The sequence below is a fragment of the Thalassophryne amazonica genome, chromosome 7, assembly GCF_902500255.1.
Source record: "Thalassophryne amazonica chromosome 7, fThaAma1.1, whole genome shotgun sequence".
Lineage (NCBI taxonomy): Eukaryota > Metazoa > Chordata > Actinopteri > Batrachoidiformes > Batrachoididae > Thalassophryne > Thalassophryne amazonica.
Genome location: NC_047109.1, coordinates 119,558,228 through 119,567,623, shown reverse-complemented (window position 1 = coordinate 119,567,623; position 9,396 = coordinate 119,558,228).

Below are 9,396 nucleotides of genomic sequence, written 5' to 3'. Positions count from 1 at the left end.
ACCACACTATGCAGTAGAGAACAGAGCGCACTTCCATAGAGGCAGAAAATGGCACTGAAACTGGTGCAGCATGGCACACGCGACTGTGTGCACACATTAAAACACGAACACGCAGCTGCAAGTATGAACGAACACTTTTAAAGGCTGAGTACATGTGTATTTCGGCCGTATTTAAATGAAACACAACACTGCAATGAGCAGCTCTATGAATACGCCACTGTGAAAGCCCCTAAAGGTACTCCTGGCATTAATCTTTTTTTTGCATTCTTACCCCCCCCCCCCCCTAAAATTTTCTCAACAGATTTGGACGTTTCACAAAATCGAGCCCCAGGACTGTCAAATCCGCGGAAATCCGCGGAAAAATCTCATCCCTGGATGTCCAGGACAGGAGATGTCTCAATAGCTGTGGGCAGCCAGCCATGCCTCCTGTCTGTCAGCGCACAGACCAAGATGTCACTCTGTGATCAGATGAGACACGCCTCGCCTGTGGGGGGGGGAACCACACGCAAAGATGTTTTTTTGGGGTGGGGTGGGGAGGGGGACCGGAACAAATGTAATTGGGTTAGAATTTAGAATCTGTATCTTTCTGACCTTCTTGCTGTGAAGTAACAGTGCTGACCACTAACCTGCCCATGTTTTGAATTTCTGTCATACATTTATAGTTATTTGTATCTTTTTTCACAAAATGGCAATACAACTGTTTTATTTAATGTCAGTTTGAACAGATCTGCATAAAATGATGTAAATTATGTCTAAAAATTTAATATCCTACTGTTTAGACCCTTGTTCCCAACCTGGGGTCTGAGCCCTTTTTTTTGGGGGGGGGGGGGGGAGTTCTACTCTGAGATTTTTAGAAACTGGAAGGATACATACAGGTTTAAGCCCTGTTGGATAAACAAAAACTAAAATAAATGAAAGTTATAAAGTACAGCACAAACCTCCACCAACACTGGTTTCCAATTCATATACAGTCAGATTCTGTAGAGATTCAAGTCCAGATGAAAGACACATCTATTCCCCCTCTTGTATGGTTAGCATACTGGTATAGTGTGGAACTATGCTTCTTACCCCTTTAACTCATCTTATTAGCAACGGAACAGTTCATCTAAATTCTGGGTCTGTCAGTGAAGCTCAGTTCTAGCTGTCTGGGACCACCTTAGTATTCTCTCTGCCTGCCTGTCGATATACTGCTGGTGAACTCGTACCTTAGGCACAGTTATTTCTGGCCGACTGATTCTACTCTTTTTCTCTCTGTCCGAGGCACTGATGGCATTGCGCAAGGCTGAAAACTCAAATTTCTTTGGAAATCTTCTGAAGAAGATTTAATCATAACTATCTCAACTAGAGCACCGCGCTCATAGCGCACAAACCTCCACCAACACTAGTTTCCAACTCCACAAATTTTTACCTTGGAAGAATGTTCAAGGTCGAAGTTTTGTTAGAAGTGACTTTTCATAAGCTAAAATAGATGTGATCAAAAGTCAGGAGGATGGATTTACAGTGAGGAAAATGTAAGTATTTGAACACCCTGCGGTTTTGCAAGTTCTCCCACTTAGAAATCATGGAGGGGTCTGAAATTTTCATCTTAGGTGCATGTCCACTGTGAGAGACATAATCTAAAAAAAAATTCCGGAAATCACAATGTATGATTTTTTTTTTTAATAACTTATTTGTATGTTACTGCTGCAAATAAGTATTTGAACACCTACCAAGCAGCAAGAATTCTGTCTCACACAGACTTGTTAATTTTTCTTTAAGAAGCCCTCTTATTATGCACTCTTTACCTGTATTAATTGCACCTGTTTGAACTTGTTACCTGTATAAAAGACACCTGTTCACACACTCAATCAATCACACTCCAACCTGTCCACCATAGCCAAGACCAAAGAGCTGTCTAAGGACACCAGGGACAAAACTGTAGACCTGCACAAGGCTGGGATGGACTACAGGACAACAGGCAAACAGCTTGGTAGAAGACAACAACTGTTATGATTATTTATTAGAAAGTGGAAGAGACACAAGATGACTGTCAATCTCCCTCGGTCTGGGATTCCATGCAAGATCTCACTTTGTGGGGTAAGGATGATTCTGAGAAAGCTCAGAACTACACAGGAGGACCTGGTCAATCAATCAATCAATCAATGACCTGAAGAGAGCTGGGACCACAGTCACAAAGATTACATTACTAACACATGATGCTGTCATGGTTTAAAATCCTGCAGGGCAGCAAGGTCCCCCTGCTCAAGCCAGCACATGTCCAGGCCCGTTTGAAGTTCATCAGTGACCATCTGGATAATCCAGAGGAGGCATGGGAGAAGGTCATGTGGTCAGATTAGACCAGAATAGAGCTTTTTGGAATCAACTCCACTTACCATGTTTAGTGGACGAGAACAACCCCAAGAAAACCATCCCAACCGTGAAGCATGGGGGTGGAAGCATCATACTCTGGGGGTGCTCTTCTGCAAAGGGGACAGGACAACTGCACCGTATTGAAGGGAGGATGGATGGGGTCATGTATTGCGAGATTTTGGCAAACAACCTACTTCCCTCAGTAAGAACATTGAAGATGGGTCATGGCTGGGTCTTCCAGCATGACAATGACCCCAAACACACAGCCAGGGCAACTAAGGAGGGGCTCCATAAGAAGCATTTCAAGGTCCTGGAGTGGCCTGGCCAGTCTCCAGACCTGAACTCAATAGAAAATCTTTGGAGGGAGCTGAAACTCCAAACCTGAAAGATCTAGAGAAGATCTTTATGGAGGAGTGGACCAAAATCCCTGCTGCAGTGTGTGAAAACCTGGTGAAAAACTACAGGAAACGTTTGACCTCTGTAATGGTAAAGAAAGGCTACTGTACCAAATATTAACACTGATTTTCACAGGTGTTCAAATACTTTTTTCCCCCACTGTAGTGTTATCAGATTTGTTTGGTTTTTCCAACTCTTTCGTTTTCTGAATTCTTTTTCAGATAATTTTCACAGAACATTGGCGCATTGGTAAATTTCACATTACATAATGTGCACAATGTGTCATTGCTTTTTGTCACTCCGTTTCTGATTGCTAACTGGAAGACAAAACAGGCATAAAATTGGAACCTCCATCAAATTTTGGTGGTGTAAGTAAATCCATAACAGATAAATAAGAGTGACTGAGGCACTTTTGATTGAGATATAATGCAAAATATACATTAAATGGGGTTTCAATGTAAAATTTAAATGTCCACAAAATCCATAATCCGGATCAGATCCGGCTCAAACTGTCAGGTGATAGTGAGTGCCGGTGTCCCGTCAAGATGAGGTGAACGTTGAGATGAGGTGCCTCATGTAACTGCACATGGGGAGATGACGTAACTCGCTTGACGTGCAACTGTGCATGCGCATTGTTTTTTTTGTTTTGTTTTTTCCGTCAAAGTTTTTCTTTTTTATTAATTGTATTCAGTGTACAACCCCTGGCAAAAATTATGGAATCACCGACCTCGGAGGATGTTCATTCAGTTGTTTAATTTTGTAGAAAAAAAGCAGATCACAGACATGACACAAAACTAAAGTCATTCGTGTATTAGGGATGTGCAATATGTATGATTGATGTGTGTATTAAGTTATGTAATATGTATGAGTCATGTAATTTTGTCATGGCAGTTTTACTTTTTACTTGTGCAGCTCTTGGAGTCCAAGACAAATTTCCCAGAAGGGACAATAAAGTGTATCGTATCGTATTTCAAATGGCAACTTTCTGGCTTTAAGAAACACTATAAGAAATCAGGAAAAAAAAATTGTGGCAGTCAGTAACGGTTACTTTTTTAGACCAAGCAGAGGGAAAAAATATAGAATCACTCAATTCTGAGGAATGAATTATGGAATCATGAAAAACAAAAGAACGCTCCAACACATCACTAGTATTTTGTTGCACCACCTCTGGCTTTTCTAACAGCTTGCAGTCTCTGAGGCATGGACTTAATGAGTGACAAACAGTACTCTTCATCAATCTGGCTCCAACTTTCTCTGATTGCTGTTGCCAGATCAGCTTTGCAGGTTGGAGCCTTGTCATGGACCATTTTCTTCAACTTCCACCAAAGATTTTCAATTGGATTAAGATCCGGACTATTTGCAGGCCATGACATTGACCCTATGTGTCTTTTTGCAAGGAATGTTTTCACAGTTTTCGCTCTATGGCAAGAAGCATTATCATCTTGAAAAATGATTTCATCATCCCCAAACATCCTTTCAATTGATGGGATAAGAAAAGTGTCCAAAATATCAACATAAACTTGTGCATTTATTGATGATGTAATGACAGCCATCTCCCCAGTGCCTTTACCTGACATGCAGCCCCATATCATCAATGACTGTGGAAATTTACATGTTCTCTTCAGGCAGTCATCTTTATAAATCTCATTGGAACGGCACCAAACAAAAGTTCCAGCATCATCACCTTGCCCAATGCAGATTCAAGATTCATCACTGAATATGACTTTCATCCAGTCATCCACAGTCCATGATTGCTTTTCCTTAGCCCATTGTAACCTTGTTTTTTTCTGTTTAGGTGTTAATGATGGCTTTCGTTTAGCTTTTCTGTATGTAAATCTCATTTCCTTTAGGCGGTTTCTTACAGTTCGGTCACAGACGTTGACTCCAGTTTCCTCCCATTCGTTCCTCATTTGTTTTGTTGTACATTTTTCGATTTTTGAGACATACTGCTTTAAGTTTTCTGTCTTGAGGCTTTGACGTCTTCCTTGGTCTACCAGTATGTTTGCCTTTAACAACCTACTCATGTTGTTTGTACTTGGTCCAGAGTTTAGACACAGCTGACTGTGAACAACCAACATCTTTTGCAACATTGCATGATGATTTACCCTCTTTTAAGAGTTTGATAATCCTCTCCTTTGTTTCAATTGACATCTCTCGTGTTGGAGCCATGATTCATGTCAGTCCACTTGGTGCAACAGCTCTCCAAGGTGTGTTCACTCCTTTTTAGATGCAGACTAACGAGCAGATCTGATTTGATGCAGGTGTTAGTTTTGGGGATGAAAATTTACAGGGTGATTCCATAATTTATTCCTCAGAATTGAGTGAGTCCATATTTTTTTCCTCTGCTTGGTGTTGTGTGGGCCGCTGAAGAGGAGGTACTGCTGGCCCACCACCAACAGAGGGCGCCCTGCCTGGAGTGCGGGCTCCAGGCACCAGAGGGCGCTGCCGCATCATGGGAGTAGCCTGGGTGACAGCTGTCACCCATCACCAGACACAGCTGTTCTACTCAGCACCGAGGTATATCAGGAGGACGGCGTCTCCACCTCAGTGCAGAGATATCGCCTTGAGATAGAGGTAAACTATTCTGCAGCATATTCTGTATATTTGATAATACGTGTTAAACCTTTCAGGACAGCTGACTACCGAAAGCCAATTGCTTGGATAAGTACTCACCTTCCTGTTTTAACGTGACGAGAGGTGGAGGCGGCTTCTTCCCTCTCTGTGTTACTGGGTGCAGCCGCATCCACACCTGTGTGTTTGTTGCTCTCTCTTGCCAGCAGTACCGGATCCGACGAGCGGAGGCAGTGGCCACCTGGGACTTCGGGACTTGGAGGTTCCAGTATTTCCAGGGTTCGGTGGCAGAGGAGATCTGGGTGGTTCCGGTTCGACTCGGACGGACGTCTCCTACCTTCGAGCCTGCCCACACGACACCAGCAGAATTCGGCTTAATCCCAAATTGTTGATTGTTGTATTGGTTGTGCTCGTTTCACAACAGTAAAACTTGTTATTTACCTTCTCCATTGTCCGTTCATTTGCGCCCCCTGTTGTGGGTCCGTGTTCCTACACTTTCACAACAGGATATCTCGGCCAGCGTCATGGATCCCGAGGGGCGTCAACCGGCTGTTGAACGGCCAATGGAAGACCAAGGCGCGGCGGAGGCTTCGGGAGGGGTAATCGGTGAGTTGCAGCGGATCCTCACCGCTTTCACCTCTCGGATCGACTTAATGACCGAGCAGCACGTTCTCCTAAACCGCAGGGTGGAGGCTCTCGCCGCACAAGTGGAGGCTGGCCCTTCGGGCGCCGCAGCGGCTCTCCCTCCCGAGGACCCTGCGTGCGAAAGTAACGTTCCACTGGTCGTTCAACGGTCCCTTCCTCCGTCCCCAGAAGCATACATAAGCCCTCCAGAACCGTACGGAGGCTGTGTGGAGACGTGCGCGGACTTTCTTATGCAGTGTTCGCTCGTCTTCGCTCAGCGTCCCGTGATGTACGCGACTGATGCTAGCAAAGTAGCTTATGTGATAAATCTGCTTCGCGAGGAGGCACGCGCTTGGGCTACAGCGCTCTGGGAGCAGAACTCACGGCTCCTTCATACGTACGCTGGGTTTGTACGGGAGCTCAGAACGGTGTTCGATCATCCCAACAGAGGAGAGTCCGCTTCAACCGCGCTACTGTCCATACGACAGGGACGTCGGAGCGCAGCTGCCTATGCAGTCGCCTTCCGCATCGCGGCGGCGAGATCCGGCTGGAATAGCACTGCCCTCCGCGCTGCCTTTGTAAACGGACTGTCTCTGGTCCTAAAAGAGCACCTGGTGGCTAAGGACGAACCGCGGGATTTAGATGGGCTCATCGATCTAGTCATACGACTCGACAACCGGTTAGAAGAACGCCGTCGGGAACGAGGCGAAGGGCGTGGCCAGGCACGCGTCGTCCCTCTCCCTTCCGGGTCCGATCGAGCTCCGCCCTCCCCACGCTCCTCTGTTCCTGCGTTCCGTGGGGTCACAGCTCCCCCTACTGACGAAGCTAGGGACACGAGTAGGGCAACATTTAGGGCACCAGATGCACAGAGGAGATGGACCCACGGAGCGTGTCTTGGTTGTAGTTCAATGGAGCACCATGTGAGAGACCGCCCTGAGCGGTCAAACGCCAAACGCCCGCCCCTAGAGACTGGGCCAGGGGTGGGCCAAAACATTCACGTGGGACACACCCACATTGCTACACGACTCCCAGTCACGATCCTTTATGAGGATTCAACCCTGAAGGCCCCAGCACTGGTGGACACGGGCTCTGAGGGGAATCTGCTTGACAGTAGATGGGCCAGGGAGATAGGGCTCCCTCTGGTGGCTCTTACCTCGCCTGTGCAGGTTCGGGCGCTAGATGGCTCCCTACTCCCACCAATCACACATAAGACACCTCCAGTAACTCTGGTGGTGTCAGGTAACCACCGGGAGGTGATCGAGTTCTTCGTGACTCAGGCCACCTCCCGTGTGGTTTTAGGGTTTCCATGGATGCTAAAGCACAATCCCCGGATTGATTGGCCGTCCGGGGTAGTGGTTCAGTGGAGCGAAACCTGCCATCGGGAGTGTCTAGGTTCCTCGGTTCCTCCCGGCTCCCAAGCTAAGGAGGAGGGCCGAGTCCCGCCCAATCTGAAGGCGGTGCCAGCGGAGTACCATGACCTCGCTGATGTGTTCAGCAAGGATCTGGCTCTTACGCTTCCTCCTCACCGCCCGTACGATTGTGCCATTGATTTGGTTCCAGGCAGTGAGTTTCCGTCCAGTAGGCTGTACAACCTCTCACGGCCGGAGCGTGAATCAATGGAGACCTACATCCGGGACTCATTAGCTGCCGGGTTGATCCGGAATTCCACCTCTCCGATGGGTGCTGGTTTCTTTTTTGTGGGTAAAAAGGATGGTGGGCTTCGTCCATGCATTGACTATAGGGGATTGAATGAAATCACGGTTCGCAATCGATACCCGTTGCCCCTGTTGGATTCGGTGTTCACCCCCTTGCATGGAGCCAATATCTTCACCAAACTTGATCTTAGGAATGCGTATCATTTGGTTCGGATCCGGAAGGGAGACGAATGGAAGACGGCATTTAACACCCCGTTGGGCCATTTTGAGTACCTGGTCATGCCGTTCGGTCTCACTAACGCTCCCGCGACCTTCCAAGCGTTGGTAAACGATGTCCTGCGGGACTTCCTGCACCGGTTCGTCTTCGTGTATCTGGACGATATACTCATCTTTTCCCCGGATCCTGAGACTCATGTCCGGCATGTCCGTCAGGTCCTGCAGCGGTTGTTGGAGAACCGCCTGTTTGTGAAGGGCGAGAAGTGTGAGTTCCACCGCACTTCTTTGTCCTTCCTGGGGTTTATCATCTCCTCTAACTCCGTCGCCCCGGACCCGGCCAAGGTTGCGGCGGTGAGAGACTGGCCCCAACCTACAAGCCGTAGGAAGCTGCAACAGTTCCTCGGTTTTGCTAATTTTTATAGGAGGTTCATTAAGGGCTACAGTCAGGTAGTTAGCCCCCTGACAGCCCTGACCTCTCCAAAAGTTCCCTTCACCTGGTCGGACCGGTGCGAGGCCGCGTTCAAGGAGTTGAAACGGCGCTTCTCGTCTGCACCAGTTCTGGTGCAGCCCGATCCTAGCCGCCAGTTAGTGGTTGAAGTGGATGCCTCGGACTCAGGGATAGGAGCGGTGCTCTCCCAGAGCGGGAAGACCGATAAGGTCCTTCACCCGTGTGCCTATTTTTCTCGCAGGTTGACCCCCGCTGAACGGAATTATGACGTCGGCAATCGGGAACTCCTTGCTGTGAAAGAGGCCCTCGAAGAGTGGAGACATCTGTTGGAGGGAACAGCCGTGCCGTTCACGGTTTTCACTGACCATCGGAACCTGGAGTACATCAGAGCCGCCAAGCGTCTGAACCCCAGGCAAGCCCGCTGGTCACTGTTCTTTGGCCGTTTTGACTTCCGGATTACCTACCGTCCCGGGACCAAGAATCAGAGATCGGATGCATTGTCCCGGGTGCACGAAGATGAGGTCAAAACGGAACCGTCGGATCCCCCGGATCCCATCATCCCGGAGTCCGCTATCGTGGCCGCCCTCACCTGGGACGTGGAGAAGACCGTCCGGGAGGCCCTGACCCATGTCCCGGACCCCGGAACGGACCAAAAAACAGACTATACGTCCCACCAGAGGCTAGGGCTGCAGTCCTGGACTTCTGTCACGGTTCTAAGCTCTCCTGTCACCCAGGGGTGCGAAGGACCGTGGCAGTCGTCCGGCAAGGCTTCTGGTGGGCATCCCTGGAGACCGACGTCCGGGACTACGTCCAGGCCTGTACCACCTGCGCCAGGGGCAAGGCCGACCATAGGAAGACCTCAGGGCAGCTACAGCCATTGCCCGTGCCTCATCGCCCCTGGTCCCACATCGGCCTGGACTTCGTCACGGGTCTCCCGCCGTCCCAGGGAAACACCGTCGTCTTCACGATAGTGGACCGTTTCTCCAAGGCGGCCCACTTCGTGGCCCTCCCGAAGCTCCCTACGGCCCAGGAGACAGCGGACCTCCTGGTCCACCACGTCGTCCGTCTGCATGGCATACCATCAGACATCGTCTCCGATCGCGGTCCCCAGTTCACCTCATATGTCTGGAGGAGCTT